Raw genomic sequence first — 12,096 nt, forward strand, 5'->3', positions numbered from 1 at the left:
GAGAATCTTAAATCTGACCGGGAGGTATTTTTAGGGTTCAGACCTAAACAACAATACTTAACATATTTGAGTGTTAGGAATAGACTTGAAATGTTAATTGATATTAACGTCTGAGCTTCGTTCTAAGTTGTTCTTATAATTATGCGAGGGATCGATAGTTAGGGAACATTCTTAAGGATTTTATATGCGAGGAATCGATATAAATGATTTTTATACAGGCATCAATTTCAATTAAAGAACTTAATATTGACATGCTAATCAAAATACATGAGAGGGAGAGAGATGAAACCTAATCCCTATTTTTCCAATTGAAACAATTAATTCTTTGTTTGTTTTCTTATTGATCATCGCCAACACAACCACTTTCAATATACTTTTAATTGTTTTGTTCTATATTTAGCGATTATTGTACTTGATAATTCACTGTTCCTTGTGGAATCGATATCCGTCCTTAGGGACAATTATTACTTCTGACAAACGCGGTGCACTTGCCGTAAAAAGTCATCAATGGGTGCTAAACTTCTTGGCATGGAAGAAGAAGGTTGGTCTACTGGAGGTTCATGTGTATTATGACGAGTAGGAGAAGAAGGTTGGTTTGATGGAGGTTCAGGTGCATTGTGACGAGTAGGAGAAGAGAGTTGGTTTGATGGAGGTTCAGGTGCATTGTGACAAGTAGGAGAAGAAGGTTGGTTTGATGGAGGTTCAGGTGCATTGTGATGAGTAAGAGAAGAAGGTTGATCAAGTGAATGTTGGACAGGAGTGGGTAAGTCAATGTCAATAGTGGGCAAAATACCTTGTAATGGAGGTGAGGATTGTGTCTGTGACTGTTGGCAGTATGGGAAAACACTTTCATTGAGATGACATCCCGACTTGTAAAAAAAGTGCATGCATCTATATCAAATAATTTGTATGCTTTTTTACTGTGAGGATAACCAATGAAGATGCATTGTCGGGTGCGCGAATCAAATTTTTGCTTAGGTGAAACAACAGTTGCGTAACAGAGGCAACCAAAAGTTTTTAGGTCAGAAAGTGAACGTGGTTGATTATATAATAGCTCAAAAGGTGATTTATTTTTTAGTAAAGGTGATGGCAAGCGATTAATGATATATGTGGCGGTTAAAACGCATTCTCCCCAAAATTCTAATGGTAAATTGGATTGAAATAGGAGGGCTCGTGCTGTGTTTAAAACATGTCTATGTTTTCGTTCTACTACTCCATTTTTTGAGGAGTGTAGACGCAAGTGCGTTTACATTCAATACCTTTTCTGAGAAAAAAATCATACATTGAAATAAATTCCAGTCCGTTGTCAACGTGGATGGTTTTAATAGATGCCTGAAATTGATTTTGTGCAAATGTAATGAATGACTCTAAGAGATGTTGGGTTTCATATTTGTGATTCATAAGAAATAGCCAAGTGCATCTAGTATAGTCATCGACTATAGTGAGAAAAAAACGTTTTCCAAAATGAGTTGGGGTTTTATGAGGACCCCAAATGTCACAATGCAATAGATTAAATGGAGAATGAGATTTTATTGTGCTTAAAGGAAAGGGTAGCCTTGTCTATTTAGCTTTGGAACAAATACTACAATTATTATGAATGGGAATGAGATTTTTACTGATAGGGATAGGTAGTAAGGAAGATACAAGTTGTAGACACGCCGGAGAAGGATATCCAAGGCGCTTGTGCCATAAATCAGGATCGGTCGATATTTGAGATGCGTGGGCTTGGTTTGGAAGAGGGGACATGTAGTATAAGCCTGCATGTTGTTTACCCGAGCCAATCATCCTCCCCGTAGCCAAGTCCTATAAAACGCAACCATGTGGAGTAAAAACGACACAACAATTTAGTGAACTGGTTATCTTACTAATGGACATGAGATTTAAATTAAAAGAAGGAACACAAAGAACATCTTTGAGAGTGATTTTGTCATTGAATTTAATTGTGCCTGTAGATGAGATGGGCGCAGTTGAGCCTGTAGGCAGATTAACATTTGAAATAAATGATGATGAAGTGTGTGTGAAAAAATGTGAATCAGATGCAATGTGATCGGTTGCTCCGCTATCCAAAATCCATGGTTTCGTAAAAGCAGAATTAGAAAAGGAGTTATGGGCAAGCAGACCTGCAGAGCTAACAAACGTGTCACTTTTACCGTTATTGTTGAGCGAGTAAATAGTCCTTGCTGAATTTGCTCGGCATTGAAGCGTTGTACGAGGTTTCTATCGGCTTCATTATTGGTGCCTTCTTTGCCATACATGATTTTTTATTTAGGGGATAAAAATGGAGAGGCTGTCAGGGCACCAAGATCGGTGCTCTGATACCATATAAGAAAATGATAAAAAAATGGTAAGAAGAAGAAATGTTTCTTATTCTCTTATGTGTATTTTACATCACTTCATGTATAGGAAATATATAGGGATTTTCTCTCCCCCAAATTACAATCTAATTAGGTAGGATACTAATCATGAGATTCTACAATTATTAAATTAATTGCATATAATTGGGTATAATATCGTCAAATATTGCATACAATAATTGCATATAATCGTCAAGAAGTACCAATTGAATTACTAAATAATGTTGGTACGCCTCAGTTTGAAAGGATTTAAGTTTGATTTTTTTTAGTTGTAACTTATATGTTGCTCTTTTTTCTCAACATAATAGATGTTGGATAGTTGAATTTAGAAGGAGAAAATATTAATTTTATTATTCAATAATGAAAATATAGTGCTACTATAAGGACTATTTAACAATATTGTTTGAGAGAATGTAGTTTTTAGATTTTGCCTATCATCCATATGTACAAACTTTTGATTTATTTGAATAAACTTTAAGTTTTTGTTTTTATATTAACTTTTCCAAAAGCTTTTGTTTATTTATTTTTTATTTTTGCATAAGGTAGTCTTAGCTTATTAAAAATCTTATTGCATTTTTTTTTCTTTTATAAGTGTTCACAGAAAAATTTATCCAAACAACATAATTGTATTAGAATTGTAGTAAATGTAGAATATCAATGTAGAATAGGTTATTAGATATAAGTAAATCTGCATTAGCTAAAAAAGAAAACATTATCTAAATTTTTTTAAATGATAGCATTGTTTATTTTCATAAATTTTGTTTGATAAAAGTTATCAATATAATAAATTTACTTTTTTATAATAAAAATCAAACCTAAATATTTATGTTTATTATTCTAACATCAATCACTAAATGAATCTTAATGAATAAGATGAATGATTTAGTAAGTTATATGTATTTCTTATATCAATATAATTATTTGGTATTAATACGAAATTATACCTATATAGTATTATGAAACCCCGAAAAGTAAATAAAACAAAGTTGAAGGGTAGTAATGCATTAATGTTAGATGGTAGAAGAAGAACAAAGGGTCTGAGAAAATTGTTGGACTATTTTGGTTCGACATTTTTATTATTTATCACCTACTTTTTTTATATATACACCTCTTAGAAGTAATGGAGGGTTTGAAAACTGCCGGTTATAATGGGGGCTTGAAAACCATCGAGAATAACGGGGATTTTCAAAATCACCGGAAATATTGGGAGTTTTTAAATCGCCGGGAGTAATGGGGATTTCCTTAAAAGTAATTATTTTCTAGGAGTTTGTAAAAACCGTCGGTAATCCGTTAGCGACGCTGGATCTACCAGGAGAAAAGCAAACCATGGATAACGTACTTAACAAAGGCTAAAACCGTTGAAAATATAAAAAATAACCCAGTTAAAAATAATTTTTTCCTACACCATACCACTACACCTGATTTCAACGGAAAGACGAAAATGTCCTAAAAGAATGAGGTGCATATAAAATTACCTTCCGGACTCCATTTTCTGGAATATGTGTTCCGTATTTCTTTTTCCAGAATAAATTTTTTGAATTACAAAATTTCTTATTCGGAATGGGCTTTTCATTTTTTTTCTGGATTTTCATTTTCGGAACACAATAATCACTCTTCTGGATATTCTTTTCTAAAATGTATTATTTCAATTCTGGATTTTATTATCTGTAATAGAATTTTGATTTTTGTTTTCAGATTTTTATTTCCTAAATTCAACAACCTCTTCCGGATTTATTTTTCCAGAATATATTATTTTCAATTCCGAATTTTATTTCCAAAATAAAGGGTATTTTTGGAAATTAAAATAATATGTTGGGTGCAGGTTAAAAATGATTGGGTGTAAGAAGCATTTGCCTTGAAAATATACAGGTGCCGGAGACTTAAACCAATAGGGTTTCAGCGGTGTAGCTTGGGCCTAAGAATGGTTTGGGCTCGTGACCAAATTCTTATTTACTCCTGCTATTTACAATTCCATATTCTACTAAATGCACCTCTTTAAATCTTTTTTTATTTAAAATGATATGTTTACTTTCATTTGATTTTTTTTTTGTTTCATGCTCTAAAAAATGTGTTAGAGAAAAGTGTTTAGAGGAGTATGTTTTAGAACACTCTACATCTCAGCAAGTATTCGTCGGAAAAAATCTTCATTTTCATGTTTTGAAAAGTACCTTTGTAAATATTCAAAAAATAATTTTTTTCTACATAATGTATTCTGAAATGTAAAAAGAGTGTTACGAAAATTAAAATTAGTTCTTTACATATTCTGAAACATTTTGGAATACATTTTTGTTTCATAGCATTTGAAAATTACTTTCTCAAACATTTGTTTTCTTAATATTCTGAAAATTACTTTCTCAAACATAAAAATAAAAGAATATTATGAAAAGGATAAACAAATAATTCTCAAGCACCTTTGTTAATCTCTTTTAACATTTCAAAATACAAACTAAAATACATTTTATTTTCTTAAAAGAAAGTATTTCCCATAATATAAATCAAGGAATAGAAAATAAAGATAAATATATTATTGAAATAAAAGAATTAAAATGAGTTATAATATAATGTAATAGTTATTAAAATTCTCTCCTTCCCCCTCATAATTTTTATTGCGCTAAAATATATTGAGTATAAAATGTTACCACTAGTGCAAAAAGAAGAAAATGATACTCTTTATTTAGTGTGGCTTTTGCGCTACCCGCTTTCATAAAAAACGCGGTGGCATTTTTGAAATTATTTTGATTTACGAATGCAGCTATTTGTATAGCTGCACTTGTAAATCAAAGCGCTTGATTTACGAATGCGGCTATTTGTATATAAATCAAAGCGTTTGATTTACGAATGTGGCTATTTGTATAGTCGCATTCGTAAATCAAAACTCTTTGATTTACGAATGTGGTTTTACCTTTAGCCGCATTCGTAAATCCTTTTTTACCCTAAATTTTAAGCACGCCACACACAATTTCATACTTTCTTTCTCGTCTTTGCCTTCGTTTCGCGTTCACACTCTGAGTTCGTCTCCTTCTGCTGCATCTGCATTCCATTTGTGCAATGTAAGTTCTTGAGCTCTCTTTCTTCCTCTTCATCTTCACAAATATATGCATAGATGTTTTCGTTTTTCTTATATATGTTTTTTTCCTTGCATTGGTGGTCTCGAAGCATTGTTTCGTTGGCTGGCATTCGTTTTTCTTACATTGTTTGATTTCTTGCATTGCTCAATACTCTTTCATTGTCTTCATGGGTTCTTGTGGATTTTTTGGTTTGCTCCGTTGCTGCTTCCCTGTCCGCTGTCGCTTCTGATGCCGCCACCGTTGTTGGCCCTCCCGTGACTCTTCATCAACGTTGCCTTCACACAAGATTGACGATGTTTTAAAATTTTTAAATTTTTTTTTTAATGATTTGGCATGTACAAGTGCGGCTAAAACAAATAGCCACACTTGAAAATTGTATTTATAAATGCGGCTATATAGCCGCATTTGTATTTCTTGATTTACAAGTGCGTGTTGATCAAATGCGACTATAAAGCCGCATTTATAAATTCGAAATAGTCGCACTTGTTTATGTTTCTGCACGAGTGTACCTTTATCAATTAATAATTTTATATATACTACAAGAAAATCAAATCATGAAATAGAAACCAATTTTTAGAGACAAAAAATAATTAGTTGCTATAGTAATTAAATTAGAAATCATTTTAGAGACAAAAAAAATGTTGGTTTCTAAATTAGTTTATATTATTGTTAAATGGTTTCTAAATTAGTATCTAGTTAGAAACCAATGTTTTTGCTACCAAATTTAGAAACTAAATAATTGGTAGTTAAAACATTGTTAGCTAATTAGATACAAATTTAGAAACCATTTAACAATAATAAAAACTAATTTAGAAACCAATTTTTTTTATTTTCTAGAATGGTCTCTAATTTAGTTACTATAACAACTATTATTTTTGGTATCTAAAATTTGTTTCTATTTTATGTTTTTCTTGTAGTGATAATTATTTTATCCATTCATATAAAATGTTAAAATTGAAACATAATAATAAAATTATTAAAAAAATTATCTTTTAATATATTTTAAAATATATTCCGTGTTATTAAAAAGAGATATGAAATTAATTTAAATTTTTTAACTACAATCTATATTAAAAGAACTTTAAATTTAATTAATTGTAAGCTTTTAGAAATTATAATGCGATTAAAACTATTCAATAATGTAATATTTAGTATAAGCTAAGCTATATATAATAATGTAATATTTAGTATAAGCTAAGCTATATATATATATGTATAGTTTACTATTCACATAGATCCACTTTTATGGGACCACTTTTCGTAATTGAGAAGGTTTGGGACTATTTAATGTCTGTTTTGGTTTGACTACCTTAATCTTTAATCAAATTGGTTGAAATATTTTTATCAGTGGTGTAATTCAAATATAAAATAACATTAATAAATTTGATTTCATATCTAAAAAGATAAAATATAGCTAGTATCGTTAATAAATTTTACATTTATTTAATCTGAAACTACTTATATAATGCATGGCAAATTACTATGTGAGTAAGACCCATAATGGTAGTGTTATGGAACTGAGTAATACTTTGGACTCCAAGAAAAAGAAGCAAATAGTGTGACCAAAAACTCATCTATGGATGCTGCTGGTGCAACCCTTTTGGGTTACATCTTCTCCTCCTCCTTGGCTTTCCTTCTTCTCACTCTACTTATATAATGCATTTTACGAACCAAAAATGGCAGTGTTTCTCCACCATCTCCACCCATCATCGGTCATCTCCACCTTGTGGGTTCCGTCATACCGAAATCATTCCAAGCTCTGGCTCGCCGTTATGGCCCTCTCATTCAGCTCCGTTTAGGTGCCTCAACATGCGTAGTTGTCTCCAACGCCCAAGTCGCTAAACAAGTCATGAAAGCACATGACCTCAATTTCTGTAACCGACCCCAGTTTGGATCCTCAGAGAACTACTTATACAAAGACTCTGATTTCATCACTGTCCCATATGGTCCTTATTGGCGCTTCATCAAAAAGCTTTGCGTTACTCAACTTCTCTCCACCACGCAGCTTGGGCGCTTACGGCACATCCGCCAGCAGGAGATAGAGAAGCTCTTGAAATCTCTCCTGGAGTGTTCCTCTGAAGGCAGGGAAACGGATTTGAGCCGTGATCTTACTGCTTTGACCAACAATGGCCTGTGTCGGATGGCCATGAGTACGACCTGTTTGGACCACAATGATGGTGATGATATTATTGGCCTGGTGACGGAGTTTATGGACTTGGCAGCCAAGTTGAGCATAGGTGATGTGTTGGGACCTTTGGGAAAGTTTGACTTGTTTGGGTATGGGAAGAAGCTTGTCAGAATAGTTGGTAAATTCGACGGGATTTTGGAGCGCATCTTACAGGAACATGAAGCGAACAACTCCGAAAGAGGGGACATGATGGATATTCTATTGCGAGTCCACAAAGATCCAAATGCTGAGATGAGGTTAACAAGGAATGATATCAAGGCCTTCTTCCTGGTAAGTTCTTATCTTTTGCCTTGGACATTCACTGTTTTTATGTAAAAAAGTTTCACATTTTTAGAACTTAGACTCAGTTTATAAAACCAATTTTCATAGTTTATTGCCAAAAAAGAAAGTGTAAGGTAGCACAGGAGTAGAGTAGAAAAGTGACTATAGTTTTTGTGGTGTGTTGCAAGGATATTTTCCTAGCGGGAACAGACACGACTTCAACAGCGTCCCAATGGGCCATGGCAGAAATCATGAACAACCCAGGAGTGTTGACGAAGATGAGGGCAGAGATTGATGAAGTAGTGGGTTCTAGCAGGTTGGTCATTGAATCAGACCTTCCAAATCTACCTTATCTCCAAGCTGTTGTGAAGGAAGTGCTAAGACTCCACCCTACGGCACCGTTCAGTCTTAGAGAATCAGCAGAGGAGTGCACCATCAATGGGTATGATATAAAGGGCCAGACACGGACACTGATCAATGTGTACGCCATCATGCGAGACCCAGAAGAGTGGGCGAACCCAGAGGAGTTTATACCAGAAAGGTTCTTGGTAGACGACAGTGATGTGACAAAGGGTGGTGATTTCAGGTACCTTCCATTTGGATCTGGGAGGAGGGGATGCCCTGGATCTTCACTTGCCTTAACGGTTATACAAGGGACAGTTGCATCATTGATCCAATGTTTTGATTGGAAGACGAAAGGGGGAGAGAGGGTTTGTTTGGAAGAAGGATCATCATTTTCTACAGGATTGGCAAAGCCACTTCTTTGTTATCCTGTTACTCGTTTTAATCCTTTTTAATTCTACACTGCTGTTATCTCTATCAAAAGTAGTGTTCTGTCATCTACTATGATGTTGTTTTTAGGTTCATCATCTACTCATTCACCATTCGTGTTGTTTGTTACCACTGTTGTCATATAATGAGGTCTCTCATTCTGCATTGTGCATTGTGCTGTCTTCAATTAATTAACCAACTAAAAGAAGAAATAAAAAAGAACATTCGTTTTTAATTACTTAATATCTTTGTTTCATAGTTTAGTAAAAAAACGTAATTACTTGAAAAATAAAAACTTTAGATTTAAAAGTTATTTTATTATTTTAAACTGAAAAAATACTTTTATATTAAAATTTATTGAATACAGTCAGATCTAGCTTAAAGAAATTGTATCAGTTTGGTTGGACTCATACTTTTATGATCAAAAAGTCTAGTTTCATCCAATCCTATATTGGATAAATTTTTTATTCAAATTAAGTACACAAATAAAATTAATTTAATTTAATATATACCTACATTCATTTAGATTGTTGGTTGAATGGACTGAGCTAAAATTAACCTACTTCAAAATTCCTAAAGTATTGATCAGGAGTGCCTCATGAGATGATATTGTTCACCTATTCAATTTAGCTTTTTCCAAAATCAGTTGTGACTATAGTCAAGACAGATATAAATACAAAAAAAGAAAACATCTCATGGCAGTAATGTTGTTCTTCTATTGTTTGACCCTCCAGGATACCAAAATGTTGCAAAGTCAGCAGTCCACTAATTAATATTGTAGAAAATAATTAGATACAATGAAATGATAGAATCCAAGTTCGAAACAAAAATAAAATACTTTGATTGGTTAAAAGTTTCTCTATAAACACTAATGACGGAAGAAAAAATGGCTTTTCCGAAAAGCTAATTTTAATTATGCACAACTATGCACATAAGCTTAATTTTAGTTTATAGAAAAAGTTTATTTAATTATTCTTGCTTATCTTCGTCTTAAATATAAGTACTAATGGAGATGTTTATCTAAACAGGATTTAGAACAACTTGTAAGATGAAGTGTAGCTATTATACCTGGATGGAGAATAGGAAAAAGCATGCAAGGTCTAACAATCAATGGAGGTTGTAGAAATTGTCAATGCCCTTGTCAATGTGAAACGACCAAGCAACCCAGATACCGATCAAGTTCAAAATGAAAGCAACAAATTGTAAGGTGAGATGATTGATCTTTTGAAGTTTTTAGTTCCAGATAGAGTCTTGTATGCAAGCATCCCAGTAAATTGTGAGAATAAAAGAAGGTAGTTTCTAACATAAAAGTATCTATTGATATTGATTTACATTCAGATTATGAAAAAAATCATACATGGAGACAAAACAAACATCAAATCTTATTTGAACTTAAGTACATGATAAAATACTTAAATTTAGTTATTATTCAATCAAATTTTGTGTTGAAAATATTTGCAGTTAAATGAATGTAGTTGAGTGTAGTGTAAAATCTGTAGAACAAATATAAATTATTCTCATGTGAAGCTGAAGTTCTTATCTCTTGAAGTTTGGTGTGATTTGAACATATGGAACTTGCGAAATCATAATTATGAAGAAATGGCACAGGTACATGGATAATAGAAATTTGTGCGTGATTTCATAGTTTGAGTGGTTAAGGTAAGGCTCTTGAGATGAATTGAAAGCATTGGTTAACTTTAAACATGTTACCAGCTGGTGGCATGCTTGGCAGTACCTTAAATAGATTTTATGTTTATATTAGGTATTATCATTCTTCACCAATCCTTATACTTTTATTTACTTGTCCTTCATTGCAGAGTCTATGTATTGCAGGTTTTTCTAATGGTTATCAACAGTTTTCTACCAGTTTTTCTGTTGCCTCAGGGGGGAACATTTCGTCAATGGGGGAGCAGAGAATTTCTAGCCAGATGATTCCCACTCCTGGATTCTCAGTCAACAGGAGTCACTCACATATGAACATAGATTCTAATACTAATGGAGATGCATTTCCGGTTACTACAAGAAAAGCTTGATTTAGCTTCCAAATTTTTGCGTGGGCCATTTGTGGACGCTACTCTCGTCGGCCAAAATGAGTAAAAGTCCACGCAAGATTTACATTGGACGCAAAACAGACGCATATATTGATTTAAGATTTTTTTTAAAAACATTTTTGCGTCGGCCGCGGCCCACGCATAGACGTCGGTTTTGTGTCGGTCGCGGCCCACGCATATGCGTCCGCTATAGCCCACGCATGTTTAGAATTTTAAAATTTAAATATTTTTAACGTATAATAAATATTTTAATATTTAATTCTTTATTATATTTATTTTAGAATTATTTCTTTAATGTTATAATAAATTATTTAATTTATCAATTTTGAATATAAATTAATTAAATTAGATTTATTAAATTAAATAAGTGTTTGATTTAAAATTAATTGAGTAAAATAAAATATATATTTAAATTATTTAAATGTTATATAAAATATTTGTTTATTTTAAATATTATTTATGTTAAATTTATTTTATTTATATATTGTCATAACTATTTTATTTTTGAAATTATGATATAAATTAGTTAAATTAAATTTATTAAATTGATAATAATAATATTAAATTTATTAAATTGATGATAATAATATTAAATTTATTAAATTTATTAAATATTAATATTAATACTAATAATATTAATAATATGTATAAGAATATTAATAATATTTATAATAATAATGTTAATTATAATATTAATTATAATGTTAATTATAATATTAATTATAATATTAATTATAATGTTAATTATAATGTTAATTATAATGTTAATTATAATATCTATACTATATATAAAGGAAGGGGATTCCCTTTTAATTGTTATTTTATTTTTTCTAATTTTATCCTTATATTTTTATTTAATTTTATTTTAAAAACAGTTTTAATTTTATTTTATATCTTAAATTTAAAATTAAACATTATAAAATGAGACTTGTTCGGAACATTTCAAAATTGTATATTTTTCTGTTCATCTTTTATATCATCAAACACCTTTTTCAAAGGTCTTTTCTATTTTCTGTAATATCGTTCCAGATTCACAAAATCAACCAGTAAGTCTTTTTTTTTCAATTATAAAATAGATAAAGTAGAAGATAGAAATGCAATATGTGAATTTACTTTTTCTTTTATTCATTTATGCATATCTTTAAATTTAGAGTTTTGTTCTTGAGTTTTGTTCTTTCATGCAATGTATGATGACAATAACACCATAAAAAAAATTTAGGATTTTAAGAGAAAAAAAACTTACCGGATAAAAGTGCATCATTGAGAAATGATCATAAACAGTCCGCATGTTGGTGTAGTGTCCGTTCTTGAATTTTCCGAACATTCAAACTTCGTTCTTGAATTTTCAACTGATACTGATGGAGGGTAGCACCATTTTTTAAATAGCTTTTCTAATTATATGA

The 12,096-nt window shown here is 31.4% G+C and overlaps 1 pseudogene across 1 annotated transcript; it reads left to right on the forward strand.

Moving 5' to 3' along the window:
• Positions 1 to 6,935: 6,935 nt before the first annotated feature.
• Positions 6,936 to 8,771, forward strand: LOC137814104 (3,9-dihydroxypterocarpan 6A-monooxygenase-like; annotated as a pseudogene). Its single transcript, XR_016518323.1, has 2 exons — positions 6,936 to 7,880; positions 8,060 to 8,771. The product of XR_016518323.1 is annotated as a 3,9-dihydroxypterocarpan 6A-monooxygenase-like (transcript).
• The last annotated feature ends 3,325 nt before the right edge of the window (positions 8,772 to 12,096 follow it).

The sequence above is a fragment of the Phaseolus vulgaris genome, chromosome 1 (genome assembly GCF_051622355.1).
Source record: "Phaseolus vulgaris cultivar YP4 chromosome 1, ASM5162235v1, whole genome shotgun sequence".
In the NCBI taxonomy this organism is placed as follows: domain Eukaryota; kingdom Viridiplantae; phylum Streptophyta; class Magnoliopsida; order Fabales; family Fabaceae; genus Phaseolus; species Phaseolus vulgaris.